Genomic DNA, 26,350 nt, shown 5'->3' on the forward strand with positions numbered 1-26,350 from the left:
GTTTTTAACAAGTATTGTTTGCAGATTTTTATCTTCGCAACTGAGGACAGTTGCTTTCCAACAAAGAGGTATGTTGTGGAATTGATATTTTATTATTTATTGCAGCTGACAGGTGGAAAAGACGAGACCAAGCTAGGCCTATGCGGATGGAAATATATATATTGTACATTTTATTATTCAAGTGCTCTTTTATGAGCTTTGGCTATTTATGACCGGCCAGCCAGTTTGTACTCAATTTGACCATTCAAGAAATCTATAAATGAAACACGTGCAAGAGGTAAATGGTTACTCTTGCACGGGGGAAGATTGCACCCAGTGCTTGTGTCTTCTCCTCTTCTCTCCTCCCTCCTCTTTCACTGTGCCGGCGTAGCACTCCACTCTAGGAGGTGTGCATGCGTGTGTTCTTTCACTCTCTCTCAATCTCTATCTCTCTCTGTTCGCGCTTATCGTTGATTATGTGCTCATGGATGCGTCATGTATGCAGATCTATCGTTTTATTATTTGTAGCGTGTTATTTTTATGTATTTTGCAGGGACGGTGCGTCTTCCATTTGTAGCAGATCCCTACCCAGTAGAGAATGTTTCTCCAGTGGCACATGCTTATTCTTTTGCACAAGATGAGTATCCACGCATAGCGAGGTTCTTGATTAACACGCTTGTGCAAGAGTATGATGAAGAAGAAATAATAGAGACTGAGGAAGACTATGGTCTCACAAAAAATGATTTCATTTATCTAGATGATGAGGATAGAGGCCTAGCGTTAGGAATGCCACACGGTTTATATAATATCCTCTTTCCTTGATTCTAAAAGGGATGACAGATAGGTAGGTTAGGGGTCTGGATTGTGTTTTGAGTTTGTTTTCTAGGAGTTTTAATTTTTTTACACTGACATGCCTCCTCGAGGTATAGTGCCTTGTTGTTTGATATTGTTATGTAGGACTTATATGGATTTCCATCCACATGGATGAGGACATCTGCTTCAACGAAATGAGCAACTCCATACCTGCAGGTGTACTACTTTCCATGATTCATGATGGTGGATATGTATAATTGCTAATTGTGGTTTTTCATGGTTTATTTGAGTGCAACAGTTATGTTTGTTATCTGCCATTATAGATGTATAAAATTGTCTTTGTTTAAGTTGATTGAACTAGAGTTTAATCTTATAGATGAGCCTTGAGATTAGGAGACCGTGACTTTAGGTTAACTCATTTACTTGAACACTAGTCCTAGTTGATAAAATTATCTGAGTGTTTGAGACCTTAGGAATGTTTTATGCATAGAAAATCTTGCTCACTTAAACAACAAAAGACACTAGTGAGAATACCAAGGAAATGGAAGCAAAAAACATAAGTGCCACAAATGAAAAAACTTACTCCGGAACAGAAATCCTGGCTTGATTTGGTACTTCACTCACATGTATTGTCCATGGTACTAGAGCCCTAGAGGTTCCCAGTGTGGGTGCTTTTCCTTGAGAAGCAAAAAGCCCTAGACATACAAAATAAGCACACATGTCAAATGATTGTGAACCAAAGTAAAAGAAAAAAGAAAAAAAAGACATTTAAAAGACTTTCATCGAGCTTACAGTTAAAATTTCAAGCTTTTGTTTGGAGTTGTGAGAGCTAATTGGCCAATCAAAGCTGAAAAGCACAATTAGGAAATCTTGCATTTAGATAATCTTCTTAGCTTAGCTAGTACTAGAGTAGTTGTTTTAACCTTAGTCATAGCTAACTAATTGATAAACTCACCCATAAGCCCAAAACTCTTGATTAATTAATTTCATCAAAGTGCAATTTATTTGTCCTTAATGGAAGTCTAGCATTTCATTAATCTTGCATTTACTCATTTCCACATGTACTTTACATTCCTCTCATTATTTATTGCCATATAATTCCGCTTACATAAAACAGTGACTTTGCCTTGTAGATTCAAATCCAGATGCTCTACAACATGGACAAAACGGGCTTTCTCTCATTAGATTTCGAGGGCGGAATCTACATCAGGAAGGGGGGCATGTTACCACCAAGCGACCACCTTTTATGTTATTGGCCGGGCTTGTCGGTCAGGTAGGAATGGTTAAGAGTGATCGCCGATGAGAGGCACACTCTAAAACTGGAACCTATAATGTTTGGGTAAGATTGGCTAAGTGTGGGCGCCCAAATGTGAACGGACAAGCCCATATAAAAGTCAATCTAAACCTAAAATACTGCATTCTCTCATTTGTGCAATTGAAGAGTGCTCTTGCTCCATCTCCATCTCCATCTCCATCTTCTTCTTCTTCCTCTCCTTGTGTGTGTGTATGCGTAAGAGAGAGAGAGAGAGCATTACGAAGGCACAATGGTGGCGAGCCGGTTGTGGCACGGCAGTAGCTCCCTCTTCTTCGTGACGAGGAATCCTCCATGATAGCAAGCATAGAGCGGTGAGTGACACACCATTGTCATCTTTGAGCTTACTAGTTTAGGCTAGTTGCATGCTTGGAGCCATCTGTGGCTGGCACACAATGCTAGGCAAGTCCCTTACATTGACACGTGCGACAAATGTGCACAATAATATAACTTGATTTTGGCCCCATTATAAACGCCTTGCAACAATAATCCAGATAAATCTTTCAACCTTACTGTGCCATTGGAAAACACCCAATCGAATTTATATGGACCAGCCCAAGCTATCTTTGAGTTTGGTTTCTTAGGACCCAATTTAGATTGATAGAGCATAACTAAATCTCCTTTCTAAACTCCCTAACTTTGATTCGTCTATCATGCCAATGTTTCCTTCTTTGCTGAACAATTTCTTGTTCCAGCATAGCCCTCTGTCTTAACTCATCCAACTGTGTTAAATCCTCCAGTCTCTATTTAAGATTGTGATTAAAATCCAATCCATACTCTACTGCCATCCTGAGACTGTGAATCACAAATCCCATAGGCACAAAAGCTTCAGTGCCATACACCATTTTAAATGGTGTTAGTCTAGTGGTGACCTTATAAGCTGTCCTATATGCCGAGAGAGCAGTCCGGAGCTTCATATCCCACTGGTGTGGCTCCTTCTACACAATCTTAGTGAGAATGGTCTTGACAGTTTTGTTACTGCTCTCTGCTTGTCCGTTGCATATTTCCGATGCTTTACTAATAGCATTTCCATTAGAATGTCCATAATATCATTTATAAAGTGTGTTCCTTGATCATACATAATCTCCAAAGGGCATCCATATCGGAATATAATATTTTCAAATAAGAATACACTAGTGGACTTCGCAGTGTTGTCGAGAAGAGTCTTAGCCTCCACCCATTTGGTAACATAACATGTGGCCATCAATATATACCTTTTCTTCCTCAGAGTAATTTTCTTGAATGGACCCATGAAATCTAGACCCCATTTCATAAAGACTCCCAGTGGTTGAGCTGGAGTAAGAGGAGTCATATCAGTTGCAGTTGGTCTCCCCATCCTCTAGCATATATCGCATGTTTTGCAAAAACTTCTAAAATCAGATGTTAGAGTTTACCACCACAATCCAGCCTGCAAAATCTTTTTGTAAGTAATATCAATGGAGAAATGTCCTCCGTAATCCCCATCATGTGCTTCTGAAATAACTTGCATTCTTCCTTCCATAGGCACACATCTTCGAAGAACCCCATCTCTACTCCCAGTCTATTAAGTGATCCACCAATGATGGTGAGCTTCAGACTCTTAATAATCAGAGCCTTCTTCTGATTCTAACTCCAGTTTTCTGGGAATCCTCCCTTAGAAAGGAACTGATATACCTCATACAACTTTGGATCAGTTGTTTCCTCAGCTATCATCTGAAATAGTTTTGCATCCACTGGCTCATCTCTCAAGGATGCCTCAGAGTAGCCATCCGTACTCCTGGACAGGAAATCAACACCACAATGGAATTTACCGGGATTATGAAATATGCAGAATTCAAATTCCATTAGGAACATCATCCATCTAATAAGTCTACCTTGAATAATAACTTTGTTAATAAAAAATAACAATGCCTGATGATCCACATAAAAATGAAATAGCTTTCCCAGCAAATAGTGTCGAAACTTAGTAGCACTGAAAACCATTCTTAGAGCTTCTCTCTCAGTAGTGGTATATCCTTGCTCAGCTTGACTGAATCTCCGACTGGCAAAATACACTGGATGATAAGTCCTTCCTTTTGGCCGAGCTAGTATTGCTCCGATTGCCAGTCCTAAAGCGTCTACATGTACATGAAAAATCACATCCCAATTTGGTTGACGAAGTACTGGATTAGTGATAATAGCATTCTTCAAACTTTGAAACCTCTCCTCACATTCAACAGTCCAAATGAACTTGGTGTTGTTCTTTGTGAGCTCATACAAAGGTAATGCTTGAGAAGCAAACATATGCACAAATCTTCTATAGAAATTAATGTATCCCAAGAAAGAACTTAGCTCTGGTGCATTGCAAGAGATGCCTTGGCCTATTGGACACATTGAATCTTGTCGTTGGCCATTTCTATACCATTTTTGGACACTACATGTCCCAGTAGTTGTCCTTTCCAGACCAAGAAAACAGATTTGAATGGATTTAAACAGATCCACTTTTCTTGACACCGTTGGAAAACCATTTCTAGAAAAAGTAAATGCTTATCCTCAGCTAAATATACAGTGAAGTCATCGATAAATTGTGCGCGTCTGCCGCATGTGTCGGAGCTAGGGTCTTGCCGAGCACCGTGTGCGAGCCACGAAGGCTGCAAACACATAACTAGTAGGCCTAGCAAGCTCACAGAGAGCAGGGGTGTGTCACTCACCTCCCTGCGCTTGTCGCCGTGAAGGATTCCTCGCCGCAAAGAAGAGGGAGCCGCCGCTGTACTGCGCTCAACCGTCTCGCCACCACAGAGGCCGTCGCAATGCTCAATCACACACACACTCTCTCTCCCTCTCTCCCTCAAGCACACACACACACACACACACACACACACACACACACACACACACACACACACACACACACACACACACACACACACACACACACACACACACACACACACACACACACACACACACACGCCTGTGAGCACACAATGGAGATGGGGATGGAGATAGGGCAAGAGCACTTCTTCTATTGCACACTCAGAGAATAACTCAATTTTAGGTTTAGGTGACTTTTATATGAGCTCGCCCCATTCACATTTGGGTGCCCATGCTTAGCCAACTAACCCTTGCGTGTTCCAGTTAGAGTGCGCCTCTCATCGGCGATCACTCCACCCTTTTCCTATTGGACCGACCAGTCTGGTGCCTGACTCTACTAAATAAATAATAAGGCGTCCGTCGTAGGTGATAGGGTGTCCATGAGCCACGAGGGTTATTATGCTCCCCTTCCTGATGTAGATTCCGTCCTCGGAAGCTATTGAGTTGAATCTTGTTATGTCCATGTTGTAGAGCATGTGGATTTGAATCTGCAGGGCAAAGTCACTGTTTCAGCAAGCGAAATTATATGGCCATAAATCAGGAGGGGAATGTAAAGTACATGTGGAAATGAGTAAATGCAAGATTTATGAAATGTTAGACTGCCATTAAGGACAAATAAATCGCACTTTGAGTAAATTAATTAATTAAGATTTTTGGGCTTATGGGTGAGTCTATCAATTAGTTAGCTATGATTAAGGTTAAAACAACTACTCTAGTACTAGCTAAGCTAATAAGATTATCTAAATGCAAGATTCCCTAATTGTGCTTTTCAGCTTTGATTAGCCAACTAGCTCTCACAAATGCAAACAAAAGCTTGAAATGTTAACTGTAAGCGCGATGGAAGTCTTATAAATGTCATTCATTTTTTTCTTCTTCTTCTTTTTTTTTTTCTTTTTTCCTTTGGTTCACAATCATTTGACGTGTGTGCTTATTTTGTATGTCCGGGGCTTTTTGCTTCTCAAAGAAAAGCGCCCACACTGGGAACCTCTAGGGCTCTAGTACCATAGACAATACATGTGAGTGAAGTACCAAATCAAGCCAGAATTTCTCTTCCAACATTAGATTTTTCATTTGTGGCACTTATGTTTTTTGCTTCCATTTCCTTTGTATTCTCACTAGTGTTTTTGTTGTTTAAGTGAGCAAGCTTCTCTATGCCTAAAACATTCCTAAGGTCTCAAATACTCAGATAATTTTATCAGCTAGGCCTAGTGGTCAAGTAAATGAGTTAACCTAAAGTCACGGTCTCCTAATCTCAAGGCTCATCCATAAGATTAAACTCTAGTTCCATCAACTTAAGCAAAGACAAATTTATACATCTATAATGGCAGCTAACAAACATAACTATTGCACTCAAACAAACCATGAAAAATCATTATTAGCAATTATACATATCCACCAACATGAATCATGGAAAGTAGTACACCTGGAGGTATGGAGTTGCTCATTTCATCGAAGCAGATGTCCTCATCCATGTAGATGGAAATCCATATAAGTCCTACCTAACACATCCAAAAAACAAGCACTCTAGGAGGCATGTCAGTGTGAAAAAATTAAAGCTCCTAGAAAACAAACTCAAAACAAAATCCAGATCCCTAACCTACCTATCCGTCATCCCTTTTAGAATCAAGGAAAGAGGATATTATATAAACCGAGTGGCCACCCTAAGGCTAGGCCTCTATCCTCATCATCTAGATAAACGAATCATTTTCCGTGAGGCCATAGTCTTCCTCGGTCTCTATTATTTCTTCTTCATCATCCTCTTGCGCAAGCGTGTTAATCAAGAACCTTGCGATGCGTGGATACTCATCTTGTGCAAAAGAATAAGCATGTGCCACCGGAGAAACATTCGCTACTGGGTAGAATGATGAGCACGAGGGCAAAGCAAAGTAAGCTAGTAAGTGTAATCAAAGCATATGGTCTTAAGGATATAGTGCCTTTGGTGGAGGCTCAAATCAAGGGACAACGAATTTCAAAAACTTACATTGACAGTGGAGCAGAGGTTTGTGTCATGACAGAAAAGCTAATGCATCAATTAGGTTTAGAGGTAATGGAATCAATTGGGTTTAGAGGTAATGGAATCATCAAACTTTAGGGCAAAAATGGCCAATAATGTCTCTGTCACTTGTGTGGGTGTGGTGAAAGCTTTGAGAGTTTCTGTTTTTGGAATCACTACAGAGGTTGATGCTTATGTGATTCCAGTGAAGGGAGAAGGATACCCCCTTATTTTAGGATGACCTTGGCTCATGGGTATAGGAGCTAGGCAAGATTGGGAAACAGGAGACTTGGAGTTGAGGCCTCGTGTGGGTGGTTATAGTCGGAAGGTGGTTTATAACTTGAAGAATGGGAGACAAGAGAACCTTGAACTAGAGACGTCAGCTGATGAGTGGAGCTCAAGTGGATGCTCCTCATCCATGGACGAAGAAGAGAGTTCAAGTGAAGAGAGTGATAGCACTCTCAAAGTCATGGGCGTCACCATAAAGGAAACTACCTCATTAGAAGATAACCCAAGGATCCAAATGGAGAATGTGTGGGATGCTAGCCTAGAGAAGATGTTATCCAAGGATATAAAGGAAGAAGAAAGGGAGGGTTATGTAAATGTTCTCAAGAAGTATGCATCATTGTTTATTTTTGATTACACTCACATTACATGTGTCACTGCAGTGAAGCATCATATTCATCTAAAAGAAGGGAGCAAGCCAGTAGTACAAAAACTAAGAAGATTAGGAGTTGTGCAACAAAATGCACTATTGTCCGAGGTGAAGAGACTCTTAGAAGCAGGATTCATATACCCAGTAGAAGATTCAGAATGGGTCTCCCCAGTAGTGGTGAGGCCAAAGAAGAATGGTAAATGGCGAGTGTGCGTGGATTACAAGCCACTAAATGCTGCAACAAAAAGGGACCACTTCCCTCTCCCATTTCAAGATGAAATTCTAAATGAAGTAGCAGGCCATGAGCGATACACAGTGTGTGATGGATACTCCGGCTACTTTCAAATACACATTGCAGAGGAGGACCAGAAAAAGACTACTTTCATCACACCATAGGGCTGTTTTGCATTTCGAGTCATGCCTTTTGGTCTCACCAATGCTCCAGTCACCTTTCAACGATTCATGAATATGGTCTTCCAACCTTACTTTGGTAAGTCCATAAGGGTTTTCATAGATGACTTTTGTATTTACAGCTCCAAAAGTATGCATCTCGGCAAGATTGATGAAGGATTTACTCGTTTAGCTAAGCTGGGTGGACAACTAAACAAGGACAAATGTCACATTGGGGAAATCAAGGTTACACTATTGGGGCATGTAGTGTCCATTGATGGAATCGAGGTAGATCCTGAAAAGATAGAAACATTGTTAAATCTACCTTCCCCAACTTCCATCAAACAATTAATCTCTTTCTTGCAAAAGCTAAGATATTTGAGTAGATTCATACACTTACTCTCCCAAGTGAAATTTCCTCTACAACAACTAACTCGTCAAGAGACGCTTGTTTGGAGTGAAGAAAGTGATGGGCATTTTAGAGAGATAAAAAAAATGTTAGGGTCACTCCCTGTAATCCTCCAACCTTGTTGGGAAGAAACATTCTTTGTAAACCCTAGTGTGGGAGAAGAATCCATTGGTGCTGCCCTCCTACAAAAAGATCCAAAAACATCCTTTATGAGGCCTGTGTATTTTGCTAGCCGCCTCATGGAAAACACAGAGAAGGCCTACACCCTGATGGAACAGCTAGTGTTAGCCCTCGTGTTTGCGGTAACCAAATTTCGGCCATACTTGTTGCCAAAGAGGTTTGTAATTATCACTGTGGAGGATATGTTTTCCTATGCACTACAACATATGGAAATCTCCGACAAAATAGCAAAGTGGGTGGTGCGACTTCAAGAGTTTTATTATACAATACATGTTGAAAGAACAACTCGAGCATGCTTAGCTGACATTTTAACAAACAAGTGCTATGAAAAAAATTTCCATTTGAAGAGAAAAGAACTTCCACCACCGCCAGCTCTAGAGGCTCTGGTCAATGCTCATAGCCTCTACTTTGATGGAGCATACAAGAGAACCAAGGATAAGGCAGCTGCAGGCATTGTGGTCTTATCTCCATTTGGAGAGAGGATCCATGGTGAAGGGATCACTCTAGAAGATGTCCACTCCAAAAATGAAGCAGAATATCAAGCTCTAATTCATGGCCTTTGTTGGTGCCTAGATAATTCAATTGAGAGATTAAATGCTTTTGGTGACTCCATGATTTTGGTAAGGCAAATGCAAGGTACATGGGCTTGCAAAAATGCCAGTCTCTCTACTAAAATGAGAGAATCCAAAGCTCCTATGAGGAGATTTAGGGAGGCACAAGTACATCATGTGCCAAGAGACCAGAACAAGGATGCAGACCACCTAGCATCATCGAAGTTAAATGAGTCAATAGTGGGAGCAGTGTCCATCCAACTTCCACTTCAGCAAGGCAAGGAGGACTTAGAAGATATTATGCACATTTTGGAGCAAGGAGAGGCTCCTAAACACTTGAATGCAGGGGAAAGGCGATGGTTAGCTAGGAAGGCTACCAGGTATCGCATAGTAAATGATAATTTGTATTGCCTTGGTAAGGATGGTGTGCTTAGGAGAGTGCCTTTGAAGAGTGAAATTGAAGAGATTTTAAAAGCTTGTCACGATGATGTGTGCGGAGGACACTTTGCACACGACATCACTAGTAGAAAGACTCTACAAGCTGGGTTTACTTGGCCAAGTCTTCATCCTGATGTTAAATACTGGTGTCAAACATGTGATGAATGTCAGAAAGCAGGACCACGACGGCTCATAGCTGAACCTCAGAACCCAATAAAGGTATATGGGCCCTTTGAGAAGTGGGGAATTGATGCCATAGGGCCTCTACCACGCACTCAGTCAGGTAAAGAGTACATCATTATGGGAGTAGACTACATGACTAGATGGGCTGAGGCTATGCCAACCAATAGAATTACTGCTAAGGATGTGAGTCAGTTCATCTTTGACCACATCTGTTGCGGGTTTGACACCCCTCTTGAAATACTATCTAATAGAAGACCAGGGTTCAGAGCAGACTTGGTAGGAGAACTCATGTAGAAGCTAAATATTCAGCATCAACACTCTACTCTTTACTACCCTCAGTGCAATGGCTTGGTGGAAAAGGTAAATGGAATCATTTGCAAAATTCTCACCAAACAGGTACATGCTAGGCGCCAAGATTGGGACAAACACCTAAATGGAGCTCTATGGGCCTATAGAACCTCCTTCAAAACCGCATTAGGGTACACACCCTTTCATTTGGTTTATGGAAAGGAAGCACTTTTGCCCATTGAAGTGAAGTTAACAAGTCTTCAAATATTGGGTAGCCAGGTAGGCTCTCAAAAGGAGAAAGTACATCAAAGGATCATGGATCTAGAGAGGCTGCAATTGGATCGTGAAGAAGCCATCAACCACTACTCTCAAGAAACAGAGAAGCGCAGAGAAAAGTTCAACAAAAAGCTAGCATCTAAAGACATCAAAAAGGGATCTCTAGTGCTTCGATATGACAATCGCTTCGACACTCGTAAGGATGGAAAGTTTCTTTTTCGATGGGAAGGCCCGTTCTTGGTCACCAAAAAGTTCAAAAATGGCTCTTACAGACTTCAAGACATTGATGGTAAAGTGCACAAGACCAGGACAAATGGATGGCGTCTAAAGCCTTATCACATCAGAATAAGGTCAGCCTAAGATCAAAGAAAGTAGGCTAGAGACATAAATACCTCTAGCCAGGTTTGGGGGGGCTACGATCCGAGCCTATCACAAATTTTTTGTTTACTATATTTTGTTGGTTTTCCCTGCTTCTAGAGGTTTACAATAAAAGAAAGAGTGAGAACAATCTCTTGGAAAAATTCAAAAAATGACTGGATGGGAATTTTTCCTTGACTAGTTCACCGGAGGTGAAAGGTAGAACCTAGTGGTAAAGGGAAGGGAGAATATGTAAATGTGAAAAGAAAAGATATGATGTGGTTGTGGAACCATGCACCCATGATTCAAGGGTCATGAGAGGTTCATATCATCATGGCTTTGGAGCCATATAATGATTCAAACAGATGGGACCCAGGTGGAAGACTTGGTGAAGGAAGGAAACATACACATGATTTTGCTGATTTTTACAAAAATACGTCCACTCCGATCCAAGAAAAATTGTCTTCATCAAAGTTGTAGCTTATGAGCTGGAAATTTTGACCATATTTTTTAAATAATTTTTACAGCTACGGTCTAAGAAATATGGCAAAAATGGTGGACGCCATTTTTTCCAACTGTGGTGGAGACCACCCCCTCTACCTTTACACACACACCCTTCCTTTTCCACATTGAGTCCTTCTCTAAAAATCAGCCATTAGTCTCCTACCCCTCCCCTCGTTTCTCCTCTCTCTCAAGATCATAAAACCATCACAAATTCCTCTTCTAATCACCTCTCAAATCATGCTTAATCTTGTTGTAATTCATAAGTTGTCATTCAACCCCTTCCTATTATTACTAGATATGCATTGATTTTATGAAGATTATTTACATTTTAAAATAAGGAAGCTCTTGGACTCAAGCTATGGAGGAAGGAGTGAAGACAACACAAGTGATGATGGAGCCAATTAGTTGCAAATTGGTCAACAAATCACTTGGAAGGAGCTTCTTCATTGGTGGAATGTCCCTAATCAAGCTTCATTTGTACAAATTGCACTTGGATCTTAACCTCTCTCCTAATCACTCTCTTGCCTATATAAAGAGGCCCCCCTCTTTTTAATTTCAAGTCTCCCTCAGCCCCATTGAGTCTTTGTATCACTCATCATGAGCCCATAAGCTCATTCATTCACTCTATTCTTGCACATTCTAGAGTGCAAATTGTTTTATGCTAGTAACCCCCCCCTCTCACTTATGTTAATTAAAAAGAGATCTTTTATGTGTGTGTGAGAGTGCTTGATGTGATTTTGGCTAAATCTTGAGTTGTTGTTTAGTAATCTACATGCTATTTGTGTTGGGAGTGCTTGAAGTTATCCATTTCTTGTACACACATTGAGGTTAATGCTTCATTCATAGTGATAGCTCTCTCTCTCTCTCTCTCTCTCTCTCTCTCTCTCTCTCTCTCTCTCTCTCTCTCTCTCTCTCTCTCTCTCTCTTTTTCCGTAGCGGTCCTAGTCCACGCTTCCAAGACTAGGTGGTGCCCTCATCTCATTTCCCTTGTGGCACAATGGAGTTTGTTTTGGTGTAGAGGCCGCCATTCCAAATTTCCTTCGTCATTGGATATCCACTAGACTTCAGGATACCCTATCCTGGATCTTGTTCTAAAGTTTAAGCTCTCTCTAGTCGAAACTAAAGTAAGCTAACCATCACACGAGTGATTTAGATCTCCCTACTTAAGGTCTTGTGTCCCCGATAGCGGCGCCAATGTTTTAGGGAAAACTACTCCCCTGTTCATGCTCACAAGCATGACATAGACAACATACTTATCATCCGATGACACGACTAACCTGTAGGTGCACAGAGGCAATCTCGTTAGCTTGTCAGGCTGGGACCAACCTACACATATGCACTTCTATGATGCATCAATCAATAACCCTTGTTGACTGCAACCCACTCTATCCCTAAACGCTCACAACACCGTTTACACATCAAATAAACTCGGAATCGCATCAAACTTGCTAGGCACCATCCTCTCACTAGGATATACTTACCTATAAGTCTAATCTCACCAGATTTTAACCCTAGTTATCTCGAATACAATCGCGATAGACTCACAGGTCATAATCTAAAAGTGTGTGAAACCTAAGTCTATGAGTATCTATGCGTAGCTAATCTCTCACTCATTCCATAAAGTACTTGATTGTTGAAAACAGACACTATTTGTGCTACTTACAAGCAAAACAAGCTCGTGGAAGGATCGCTCACGAATAGCTTGACAATGCGAATGTGTGGCGTGGGCGTGTAGCTCTCGAAGAGGCTACCGCGATGGAGTGGTCGCTTCGTGAATCGGGTGAGGGAGATGCACGTAGCGAAGAGGATAAGATCACTCTCTCTCTCTCTCTCTCTCTCTCTCTCTCTCTCTCAGACTTGTATGACACACGATTATTCATGGGGTATTTAATAAACCCCTCTTAACATGTCTGAATGAATAAAATGACCCCGTATTTTAGGATTTTTTCCAAAATTGAATATAAAAACCCCTTGTTTTAATGTATATCTATAAAATTGCCTAATTTTTTTGCATTTTAAAACCCCTCCTTTTGAACTCACATTATACATTAACATGATTACATAGTGCACCCCCCGAGTTTGTCCCTTGAAAGCGATGTCGGCCGTTACAGTATCTCCCATCTCGAAAGCTTGAATGCCCGACTTGGTGGCCAACTCCGTTGATATGAAGTTGTGAGTAGAGCCAGTGTCAAACAAGATGAAGGCATCATGATACCTTACCTTTCCCCAAGCATAGGAGATAGGTGATCCTTTGCAATGAGCTTCCTCTTTTGGACTTCGATGGTGGAAGCTCTAGGAGTCTCATTGCGAGCATTTCTCTTGGGGCAAGAACGATAGACATGTCCTTGCTCCCCACAATTAAGACATTTATGGTCCTTGTGAAAAGCTTCTTGAAGCTCTTCAAGAGAGAGTTTGTTTTTACCTTTGTAAACTCCCTTCTCCTTGGACTAATTGTTGTTGTTTTTGTTGGAATTTTCTTGGGAATAATTTTGGGCATTAGTTTTCCCCTTTGTATCACTCTTGTTTTTATTTTCCATGGGCTTGACATTCCGTCTAGCCCCTTGTTGGAAATTGATGCACGAAGAAACCATGGTGTGGTGGATTACTTCGGTGATAGAACTAGGCCGTTGAGAGTTGATTTACTCGGCCATCTCTTCAAGTAATCTGCACAAAATTTTTGCTTTTTCTCAGCAAAGTCTATCTTTTGAAAGATAGTAGCCTTGAGATGTAAATCCCAAAACTTGTCCACATATTTGTGAATAGACTCATGGGAGAGAATCTTCAAACTGCACCATTCAATAATCACTTTTTCCTTTGCATCGCTTGTAAGGAATTGCTTCATGCTGGAAACTCGTAGATTTTTCCATGTCTTTGGGGTTTCATTGTTGCCACTAAGGCTAGCCCACCATTGACGAGCCTCTAGAAGTGTATAGCTACATGGTGTAGCTTGGAGGAGTCAGTGAATACCTCGTCTCCAAACATCGCATCAAATTTCTAGATGAAGGCCAATACTTTGTCGGTAGCACCAAAGGTGCCATCATAGGTGAGAAAATAGATACTCTTTCCTCCCTCTTTGAACTTCTTGAGCTTTTGTGATCTTCACCATGAAAAATATGATTTGCGATGTCCTCCCTTCTTGTATTCTCTAGGAGAATAGTCATAGCTTTCATCGGAAGAGGAGGAAGGTGAAGAAGAAGGAGAAGAGGATGACCTCTTTCTTTCCATTTTCTTCCTTTGTTTCCTCTCTTCCCTTTCAGAGTGACGAGGAGAAGGACTGTGGGTTGATCGTTTCCTCTTGGGAGGAGTTGGCGATCGTCTAGACCGCTGTCTTCATGGAGCCACATCTTCAGAGGAACTTTAAGATTCATTACTTTCTTGCTCTTTGGATTCCTCCTCTTGTATGCGAGAGATTCTTCTTTTGGGGGTCTCTTCAAGAGGCCTCCTAAGCTCTCTCTCCTCTTGGAGAGGAAGGGTAATCCCATAAGCGTGGAGTTGCTGAGTAACTTCGGCTTGCAAAGTAGGGTTGCCCATAGCTTGCTACAACCTAGTAACGAGATAATTGACAAACATGGGGGCATAATCATTAACCACCTTCATGTGAAAAATCAAAGTTATCAATGTTCATTCTACTCTCTTGAATATTATCAGCCATGCTAATTATAATTATGTGTTTACTTAGTGTATTCTTTGGCAATTCAAAACCTTAGTTACTACTCCTCTTAGCCTTTGAAAATCAGCACTTAAGTATCTACACCCACAGCTCAAATTGGTTAATTATAGAGAGTAAAGGAGTGGGTCTAATATTGTAGAGTTGCTGAGGGATAGCTCCTTTCAGACTTCTTATGGCTCAATAATGATAAAGCCGTAGGAAAGTCTAAAAAGACTCCATTGTTAAGACCAAAGCTCTTAAGGTGTGCACCATATCCAACATAGTGGGCTCAAAAAAACCAATAATAGATCTCAATCCCACTTACCCTAATATAATTAACAAAATCAACCATTAATAGGCTACTTAAGGACCTCTCTTCTTAAGCCAAATTCTATGATACCAATATAATGAAAATGGTCTATGAACTGTGAGAGTATGTCATAAAATCTAATATCTAACCAACCCAAATGATTTTCTCATATTAAAGTAATCATTTAATGTGGGAGAATAAACAGGAACAAGGGTTAAGATATAGACATGTGCTTATAGATCTATCTCAACACGGGGCCAATGGTAAAGGGGCTCAAATGAGAGATGGTCTATCAAAGAGCAATGTTAACCAATGGAGCATCAGACCTTAGGGTTAGCTTCATCGAATAACTCTAATAGATAGTTTAAAAGTCCTTTGACCTTAGGTAAGCTAGGGTTGTGCTTGAGGAGGGAACCCGGCCCAAGCTTAAGGTGCTTGTCATGCTTGATGACTAAAGTGATTGAAGTGCCTGATGGTTGAGATGCTTGAGATGCTTTTCATGCTTGAGATGCTAGGGTTGTACTTGAGGTGAGAACCCAACCCAAGATTGAAGTGCTTAAGGACCAAGCTTGTGGTGGGAACTGAGCCTAATCTTGAGGGGCTTGAGGTGTCAAAAAGTCAAGATCCAATCCCTACAAGGAGGTGGTGAACCCTACAAGAGGGAGGATGAGAGAGAACACCCACACACTCATACAAGGCATGCATGGTACAAAGAAAGCAAAAGGGACACTTGTCAACTTCCTCATCATGTTGCCTCATGGTGTGCCTGAAGCCTATTGGTTGGCCACCCAAGGGGTCCAATGATAATTTAGGAGATTTAATTAATTGTCTTTGCATTTATCAAGTCCTCTCTCTCAAAGGGGAAAGGGGGACACTTGTCCCAAGGCTACCCTTGTTGCTTGTAATGCCTCCTACTGGTGATTGGCTAGGCCTGGAGGGGTCCAATGAGCTTCAAGCATGAGCTAGAAGGGGGGTTCGACCAAAGCAAGCTAGGGAGATGCTTGGGGGGTATACTCTCCTACACACACTCACACACACTCTCATTGTGCATTGTGCAAGAGCTCCCTCTCCTTCTCCAAGAAAGTAGAGGTTGAGAGCCTACACCAACACTCTTGGCTATGGAGTGCAAATCCAAGCAACAGCCATGCTTCAATGATTAATCTTGCCATCTTCTCCATCTTCATTACTATGCTATTATGTATGCTAGCAAAAAGAGTTATGATAAGTGAGGAACTAATTCTTTCTCCTATGAAATGTTTCTTCTTCCTCTTCCCTACCCTCATTCCTTGCTAGCTCTCTCCACCTTTGAAGGTGCTTGAGGTCTTGGGATTGAGTTTTGGGATAGTTAAAGCTTTCCACAAAGTTTATGTTATGCTTGTGATGCATGAAGCTTTCCATCTTCATTGCATCACCTAGGTCACAAGGAACACAAAGATCGTATTGTAAAAATTCTCTCTTAATGGGATAAATCATAACACAAATGCCTATTAGAGGGGGGACCGGTTCCACATAAATCCGGTCCTCAACTGTTGTCATGTTCTCTAAATTCTCTCTCTCACAAAAAGTATTGTTCATGCCAAGTTAACTAAATGTTATGTCTATGTTGCTACCATCAATTATGTTCACCCGCTATGCTCACAAAGTAATTTCACAAAATTACTCTCTTTAATTTCCACTACTCTCCAGTTAATAGGCCAATTCCATTACATTTGTATCAGAGCATTTGGTTTCTCGTTTCTTGCTTAAGAAGAGAGGTCCTTAAAGTATCCTATAAATGGTTGAAGTTGTTAATTATATTAGGGTAAGTGGCACTGGGATCTATTATCGGTTTTGTTGATCCCACTATGTGGGATATGGTGCACACCTCGGGAGCTTTGGAATCAATAATGGAGTCCTTTTAGACTTGCCTATGGCTTTACCATTATTGAGCCATAAGAAGTTTGAAAGGAGCTAGCCCTCGGCAACTCTACTATGTCAGACTTACTCCAGTACTCTCTATAATTAACCACTTCGAGCCGTGGGTGTATATACGTTAGAGCCAACTTTAAAAGGCTAAGAGGAGTGGCAACTAAGGTTTTGAACTGCCAAATCATACACTAAGTATGTATACAACTTTTATTAACATGGCTGACAATAACCAAGAGAGTAGAATGAACATTGATAGCCTTGATTTTGCACATGAAGGTGCTAATGATGATGCCCCCATGTTTGTTAATTATCTCGTTACTAGGTTGCAGCAAGCTATGGGCAACCCTACTTTGCAAGCCGAAGTTACTCAACAACTTCGTTCTTATGGGATTTCCCTTCCTCTCCATGAGGAGAGAGAGCTTAGGAGGCCTCTTGAAGAGACCCCCAAAAGAAGACTCTCTCCCATACGAGAGGAGGAAACCAAAGAGCAAGAAAGAAATGAAAGTTTAAGTTCCTTTGAAGATGTGGCTCCACGAAGACGGCGGTCTAGACGATCGCCCACTTCTCCCAAGAGGAAAAAATCAACACACAGTCCTTCTCCTCATCATTCCAATAGGGAAGAGAGGAAACAAAGGAAGAAAAGGGCTAGAAAGAGGTCATCCTCTTCTCCTTCTTCTTCACCTTCCTCCTCTTCCGATGGAAGCTATGGCTATTCTCTTCGAGAATACAAGAGGGGAGGACATCGTAAATCATACCCTGCATGGCGAAGGTCACAAAAGCTAAAGAATTTCAAAGAAGGAGGAAAGAGTATCTCTTTTCTCACCTATGATGACACTTTTGGTGCTATCAACAAAGTGTTGGCCTTCATCCAACAATTTGATGTAGCCTTTGGAAATGAGGGCTTCACTAAGTCCTCGAAGCTACGCCATGCAGCTATGCACTTGCAGAAATCAGCTCGTCAATGGTGGGCTAGCCTTCGTGGAAATAGCGAAGCCCCAAAGACATGGAAAACTCTACGAGTTGCCATCATGAAGCATTTTCTTGAAACCGATGCAAAGGAAAAAGTGGTTACCAAATGGTGCAGCTTGAAGCTTCTCTTTCATGAGTCTATCCACAAGTATGTAGACAAGTTTTGGGATTTACATCTCAAGGCTACTGTCTTTCAAAGGATAGAATTTGTCGAGAAAAGCAACAATTCTATGCGGGTTTACCTAAAGAGATGGCCGAATACATCAACTCTCAACGGCCTGGTGCTATCATTAATGTAATCCATCACACCATGGTTTCTTGGGTTATACAAATTGGCGAGAAAGTATTTTCAAAAAACAAAATAATCGAGCAAGTCCCTTCAAAAATTCTTTATTACTTAGAGTAAATTGCCTTGTAGAGCAAAGTAAAATAAACCGTACCCACTTTAGTTAACATACAAATATTCCACCATGCCTTATTGGATCAAATGTGAAGAATTTTTATTCTAAAAACCCTCGGCAGAGCATATCACTCGCTCTCTCTCTCTCTCTCTCTCTCTCTCTCTCTCTTGGCGCTCGCCTCTCTTCCTATGTTGTAGCACCACAGAGCAGATAGGGAGTACAATAGGTTTTGGCAAGCAGCCTTGCTGCATTACTGATGGGAGGAGTTTTCGCCAACCGCACGTGAAAGAGGGTCGCAAGCCGGGGTAGAAGAAGACGCTACCTAGTGGGGGGATTGCATGGCAGTGAGGGCAGGGTTAGAGAGCAACATAGGATAGGCTTGGTGAAGGAGTAATCTTCATACTATGGAAATTTTAAAGAGCTAATTATAGGAAGTATAGTATTGAGGGGTGAGGAAGAGGCTCATGCTCGTGAGGCCCACACCCAAGCCGACTCTCTCTCTCTCTCTCTCTCTATATGTCTCTCTCTTTCTCTCTCTCTCTCTCTCTCTCTCTCTCTCTCTCTCTCTCTCTCTCTCTCTCTTTCTCTCTCTCTCTCTCTGCCCCCCTCGCAAGACATGTCTCATACATCTGCCTTACGCTGCTATTCAAATCATCTGGGAAATGAAAAACCCATAAGAATGACAACTTTGATCTCTACGTTGTGAAATTTCTAATCAAGTACAAAGGGATCATTGAGAAACCATATACAAGTTTAGAAAGGCACCTAAGTTTAGCTACACCTTAATGATGAGCGAGGCCTACGGCCACCCTCAAATTCCTTACAGAGAGGTCTGGGTGGGGGATCTGGTTTCTTAGGATTAGGATTCTTAAGCGAGAGCACCTCTCGACCAGAGCCGTCGGGAGTCACAACACACACTATAACCTCTTGTCCAGGCTGGAATAGCTACTGCAGTTTCTCCAAGAAGCCCAAGTCTTGGGATGGAAAAAATGCCTTGCGACCACTGGGCATGGTGACCCAAGAAGCCAAGTCTTGGGCCGACAAAAATGCCTCGTGACCACTGGGCATGGTGACCCAATATCCCTCAGGCATCGCTTTTCGGATGGTCGCTTGGAATGTGTTTGGTTCTTCTGGTTTGAGCATCTTTTTAGGATCCATGTCCACATCAATGTCATCATATTAGCTACTATTGTTCGTAGCAATAGCTATTCTCGGCCCTCGAGTCACATGAAATTTTGAGATCACTGAGGGTGGCGTTCTTGTCTCGTGCATCCAAGACGATCCACATTGGGATTTCATCTACACATGAGGCCCGTGTCACACTGGGGTAGGGAAAACTTGGCCATGTTGAGATGGCGGCATCTCATTTGCGGAGGGAAAAGGGAAACTTCACCTGTAGCCTTTGTCAGAGGGACGTCCTTGCACCCTTGGAAAACTTTGCAAGGCAGCGGCTATCTGCAAAACTGGGCGCGCGAAGAGACATGATGGGCGTTGGAGTCTGATAGTCAATGTGGGAGACAAAAATTGCACCACATTCCGTCTTGCGGTTTGCTATAGAGTGTGGCCATCTGCCTTTCCGTGTTTTGGTGTGACAACAATAGCTCCGACCACCTTCAAAGAGAGAGAGGGGCGGGTGCCCTAGTTTGACAAGGGCCTGAGTAGCAATACCAATAGCTATTCTTGGGTCACATGAAATGTGTCTTGAGCGACTAGTTACAAATATGATGAAGTCTACTCTCTCTTGCACAACAATAGATGAATAATAACCTCTTGACCACCTTCGCCAATGGCGTGCACGTTTTTGCTGCGGTACAAGCGATAACGACTTCAGACCAAGCTCTTGGCTATGGTGGATGTAATGCAAATGGCCTATGAACTTTGAGAATAACGGAATTAAGAGAATTAGAGTGAGAATTTTTGTGAGATTACTTTGAGAACTTGGAGGGTGAACTTAATTGATGGTAGAAACATAAACATAGTACTTAATTAACTTGGCATGAATAATACTTTTGCAAGAGAGAGAGAATATTAGAGAGCATGATAATAGATGAGGACCGGATCTACTTGGAGCCGGTCCCCCCTCCAAAAGGCATTTGTATTATAGATTCTCCCATCAAGAGACTTTGTTACAATACAATCTTTGTGTTCTTTGTGACCTTGGTGATGCTATGAAGATGGAAAACTTCATGCATCATGAGCATAACATAAACTTTACAGAAAGCATTAATTATCCCAAGCCTCAGTCCCAAGGCCTCAAAAACCTTCGATGGTGAAGAGAGCTAGTGGGGAAGGAGAGTAGGGAAGAAGAAGAAGAAACATTCCATACTAGAAAGAAATAATTCCTCACTTATCATCACTCTTCTTGCTTAGCATAACATAATATCATAGTAATGAAGATGAAGAAGATGGAAAGATTAAACATTGAAGCATGACTCTTGGTTGGATTTGCATTCCATAGTCAAGAGTGTTGGTGTAGGCTCTTCACTTCTCAACAAACTTGGAGAAGGAGATAGAGCTCTTGCATTTTGCACTCCACACAATGAGAGAATGTGTGTGTGTGTGTGTGTGTGGGAGAGTATACACCCCCCCCTGTCATGCTTGGTTTACACCTCTCTGTCTCTCTTGTACTATTATATTATTTCCTTTGGACATGTGTCCTCTTTTTCCTCTTTTGAGAGAAAGAACTTATGTATTTATTTTTATGTATCTAAATTCTCATTGGACCCCTTTGAAACCTAACCAATAACGTTTAAGCACATCATGACGGCCACATGTGGAGGATCATTTGAATATGTGTCTTTTATGCTTATTAAGTCATTTGGTTGATTGGAATACTTCAAGGACTTATTCAATCAAGCAAGCATGTGTCTTTTATGCTTATTAAGTCATTTGGTTGAATGGAATACTTCAAGGACTTATTCAATGAAGCATGGATGTTCATGCCTCTTGAGAACTTATCTTTGAATTTAACATTTTAAAAACCTTAATCATTTAAGCATAAAAATCACCTCAAGCTTTGGGCAAGGCTCCCACAACCACTTTAAGTGTCTTAGAACCTCATGCTTGGGTACGATTCCCACCTCGAGGTTAGTCGTAGATTGTGTAAGGTCAAAGGACCTTTTAACACTAACTTTTGGAGGTCTTTAATGAAGATAACCCTAAGTTCTTTTAAGCTCCATTAGGTTGCATTGCTCTTTGACAGACCATCTCTCATTTGGATCCCTTTACCATTGGCCCCGTGTTGAGATAGATCCATAAGCACATGTCTATATTCTAACCCTTGTTCCCATTTATTATCCCACATTAAATGATCAGTTTAATATGAGAAAATCATTTGGGTTGATTAGATATTAGATTTTATGACAGCGGAAGCCTAAACATCAGTTATGAGTCCATCGCCGCATGCCTTCTATAAGCTGTCGATGAAAATCAAGCAGATGATGCTGCAGGTGCTTGTGTGTGCGCACGTGTATTGGTCATCTCTTCCCTCTCCTCGTCCCTCGAACCGAAGGACCCGCTCATAGAAACTCTCTCTCTCTCTCTCTCTCTCTCTCTCTCTCTCTCTCTCTCTCTCCAGTGAGGGTGGCACGCCCTGCAACGCTCACTTGAGAGTGGCACAGTGTTGAGGGAGGCTCAGGGAAGGTTAGGGTTGAGAGCGCTTGCATGTGCCCATCTCATCACTAAAGCTCATCATTACCCGCATGAACCTACCCGGCGCTGGTTTGTTGCTGCAACTAGTCCGCACTGGCACGGACTGGTTGCAGCAGCAAACCAGGACTGGGTAGGTTCATGCGGTAGGTCCTTTTTTTTATAAAAAAAAGTTCAAGAGAGAGAGAGAGAGAGAGATGGTTCTATGGTTTAATTCAGCAGTAAGCCTCCATTTTGGTGAGAGACGAGCTCGAAGAAGGAGAGCCTCTTGTGTTCGCCTCTACCTGCTCCTCCACTTGGCTTCCCGTCCAGCTCGTCCTCCATTGCAATCTGACGTTTGCGCTTGTGAGCATTTTGATGTCCGCCCAACACCTGCAAACTGCCGAATTCTTGCCCATACCAGCTGCAAACATTCCGCGTCGACGCGGACTAGTTGTAGTAGAAAACGAGTGCGGGTAGGGTCATTTACAAAAGACAAAAATTACCCTCGATATTTTGTCCTAAATTTCTAAAATGCACTATAGATTTTCCAAAACTCCCAAAATACGTCGAGTTTTGAGATTAAATTTCTCCAAAGATTTTTTTTTTTTAAGCTTTTCATAAGAAGACTTATTGTCTATCAATACAAGATGCTAAAACTAGAATTTGAGCTAGTTATGTAGGCTTTGGAGACGAATTGCTTCATTATTTTTGAACATAATTGCCCTTTTTGTGAGGTAATTTGTAACAAATTACATGCTAAGTACTCAAAAAAGATCTCAATTGTAAAAAAGGAATAAAGATTATAAACTCTTGAAGAATCCAATCAAAATAGATACAAGGGTATTTTGGGAATTTCTAAAATTTGAGGGGTATTATGGAAATTTCCACAAATTGGAGGAGTACTTTGGTAATTTTCCCTTGAAACAAATAGCATTTGTCAAAATGAGTTGGATTCCAAGCTTTTGTGAATGACTTATTTTTTGTTGTCGTTTCTCTCACTCCCCCCTACAATTTATACGTTTTGCCCATTTCCTGCTTTCTGCCCATAGAATCATGCCCACAAAATCCGACTCTTGCTAAATATCGAACTCTCAAGGATGTGGGATCCTTGAGAACCTGCCATGTAGCCGCGGGGGCAACCTGCTTCGTAGATTAACCAGTCAGCAGTTTGTTCCACCGAATGTGTTTGAACATAGGCTACGGATGAGCACGAACTCTGTTCAACACAACTCGAGATCCGAACTAGGGTGGGCTACGTATGAGCACGAACTCTGTTTAGCACAAGTCAGGATTCGAACCAAGACTCTCAACTCATTCCAACATGGTATACCCCATAGCGCAAATGATGTTCGCTTACAGTTCGATATTTATCCTAGCTGACAAACAACATTACTATAATAGATTGTAGGGACATTGGATTGTAACCATAGACGCCGGCATGTAGAAGAAATAGTTCTATTGTACCTCTATTCTTTTGATGGTTTCTCTTGTTTACCTATTGCTGCAAAAGATCTTGCAGGATTTGGAAGCTGTAAATCACCATTCTATGAGCTAGGACTAAAAGATTCTTTCAATCTTGCCTAGATATCCTAGGATTAGATGATTCTCTAGTTGTGACATGGCCTTGGGTGTTTTTAACAGTGAGAGCACTCACAATATAGAAGCTTTTAAGGAATTGTTGCTTCATAACTTTATCTCTGCATCCAACATGCAAATGCACATGAGACTTGGACCTTTCGTGTGTAGAAGAAGTTGCATTTGGCTCTGGGTCATATCGATCGTTTCTATCTACTAATCTCACAATAGACTCATAGGCAAGAAATTGTCTTTAAGGAAAGTGGTTCCAAAAGCAAAATGATCAGATAAAGCAGCCTGTTGGAGGTCTTGCAAATCGCCTCTTCAAGCTTTATTTTATCCTTAAATTTGCAATTAGGAGGTATCAGAGAATTAAGAGGCAGCTTAGAAGCCAATGTTGCACAGGTTGCCAACGAACTTAAGCGAGACGAGAAGTCTTGAATTGAACTTTTGGTAATTAGTAAACTGAAGCTTGCCAAATTTTTTACAACCTGTTTTTGAGAGGAGGTATGCCACATGGAATTGAATTTTATATGTTTCAAATGGGAAGAGATTGCTTGTGCCTCAGGTATTCAATTTTCATATTGGTTCTAAAATCTCATTTTTTGTCAATTGATTGTTAGATTTGTGTAGTGAAAGTAATGTGCATGGCATAATTTTTTTCTTTCACCATTGTTAGTATTGTGTCAATTTGCTCAAATTTGTCTTCGCTCGATTCTTTTTGCATGGTGATTAGAAACCCCCTGGTTTCTTCACGCATCAATTTCCATCAAGGGGCTAGACGGGATATCAAGCCCATGGAGAACAAAGACAAAAATGATGCAAAGGGGAAGACCAATGCTCAAAATTCTTCCCAAGGCACTTCCAACAACAACAAAAACAGCCGGTCCAAGGAGAAGGGAGTTTACAAAGGCAAAAACAAACTCTCTCGTGAAGATCTTGAATATTTTTTCAAGGACCATAAGTGTTTCAAGTGTAGGGAGCAAGGACATGGCTATCATTCTTGTCCCAAGAAGAATGCTTGCAATGAGACTCCTAGGGCTTCCACCATCGAATCTCCAAAAGAGGATGTTTATTGCAAAGGATCATCACTTTCCTATGCTTGGGGAAAGGTAAGAGAGCATGATGCCTTCATCTTGTTTGACCCTGTCTCTACTCACAATTTCAAATCAAAGGAGTTGGCCACCAAGTTGGGAATTCAAGCTTTCAAGATGGGAGATATTGTAATGGCTGACGCAGATTTCAAGGGATACCAAGCCTCCATTACTCCCTTGATCGAGAAGTTGAGGCTTCGTGTCCAAAGCTATGTCGACAAAGAAGACTTCTTCATCTCTCCTCTCCAACATGAGGATGTTATCCTAGGGGCACCATGGTTTGATCGCATGGCTGCCAATATGAAGTTCCCTGAAAGGAGAATCTACTTCACCTCTAGAGGGGAAAGAACATGTATATCGATGGTACTGAGCGTGGTCGCACTATTCCACTTGTAAATTCTCATGCTTTTGATAAATCAATGAAGAGCTCAGTTTCTGCATACATGATTTTTGTCAAAGAGTCTCTAAAAGATTCTAATGTTTCATCAAATGTAAATGGTAGAAATCAAGAAGAGTTAGACTTGTCTAATTTTCTAAAAGGATTCCAAGAAGTGTTCATCGATGATATCCCTATGGACTTACCTCCAAAAGGAGGGGATGATAACCATGACATTGAGCTCCTTCCAGGAAGCTCACCGCCTAACAAGCCTCCTTATCGAGTCTCTCAAGCTCAACAAGAGGAGATCATGAGGCAAGTACAAGGATTGGTAGACAAAGGGATGGTGAGGCCTAGCTCCTCTCCCTTTTGTTCTCTAGTCCTTTTAGTGCAAAAGAAAGATGGTACATACCATATGTGTGTGGACTATCAAGCACTAAACCATATCACTATCAAAAATAGATTTTTTGTTGGACAAAAGATGACAAAAACATTGAGCGTATCATAACCCTAAACTCCCCTCTATGTGAATATGCTCTTATATAGGAGGAAAGGAAGCTTTTGAGTTTCTATAGTATCATCCTTTCATTTCTAATACCATTATAGATCTCTCTATGGTTTTAGTTGTAATGGAAATGGCCTATGAACTTGGAGAGTAGCGGAATTTGGAAAATTAGAGAAAGGACTTTTGTGAGATTACTTTGAGAACGTAGAGGATGAACTTAATTGGTGGTAGCAACATAAACATAGTACTTAGCTAACTTGGCACGAACAATACTTTTTCAATAGAGAGAGTTTAGAGAACATGACAACAATTGAGGACTGGATTTATGTGCAGCCGGTCCCCCCTACAATAGGCATTTGTATTATAGTTTCTCCCATCAAGAGAGACTTGGTACAATACAATCTTTGTGTTCCTTGTGACCTAGGTGATGCAATGAAGATGGAAAACTTCATGCATCACGAGAATAACATAAACTTTGAAGAAAGCATTAACTATCCCAAGCCTCAGTCCCAAGGCCTCAAACACCTTCAAAGGTGGAGAGTCCTAGCGGGGAATGAGGGTAGGGAAGAGGAAGAAGAAACATTCCATAGGAGAAAGAAGTAGTTCATCATTTAACATCACTCTTCTTGCTAGCATACATAATAGCATAGTAATGAAGATGGAAAGCTTAAGCATTGAAGCATGGCTCTTGGTTGGATTTGCATTCCATAGCCAAGAGTGTTGGTGTAGGCTCTCCACTTCTCTTCTAGCTTGGAGAAGGAGATGGATCTCTT

General features: G+C 41.3%; 1 pseudogene; it reads right to left on the reverse strand.

The window, feature by feature from the left end:
- Positions 1 to 19,168: 19,168 nt before the first annotated feature.
- LOC147449509 (uncharacterized) lies at positions 19,169 to 19,696 on the reverse strand (annotated as a pseudogene).
- Positions 19,697 to 26,350: the final 6,654 nt, after the last annotated feature.

The sequence above is a fragment of the Adiantum capillus-veneris genome, chromosome 10 (genome assembly GCF_014529385.1).
Source record: "Adiantum capillus-veneris isolate H3 chromosome 10, ASM1452938v2, whole genome shotgun sequence".
NCBI classification, from domain to species: domain Eukaryota; kingdom Viridiplantae; phylum Streptophyta; class Polypodiopsida; order Polypodiales; family Pteridaceae; genus Adiantum; species Adiantum capillus-veneris.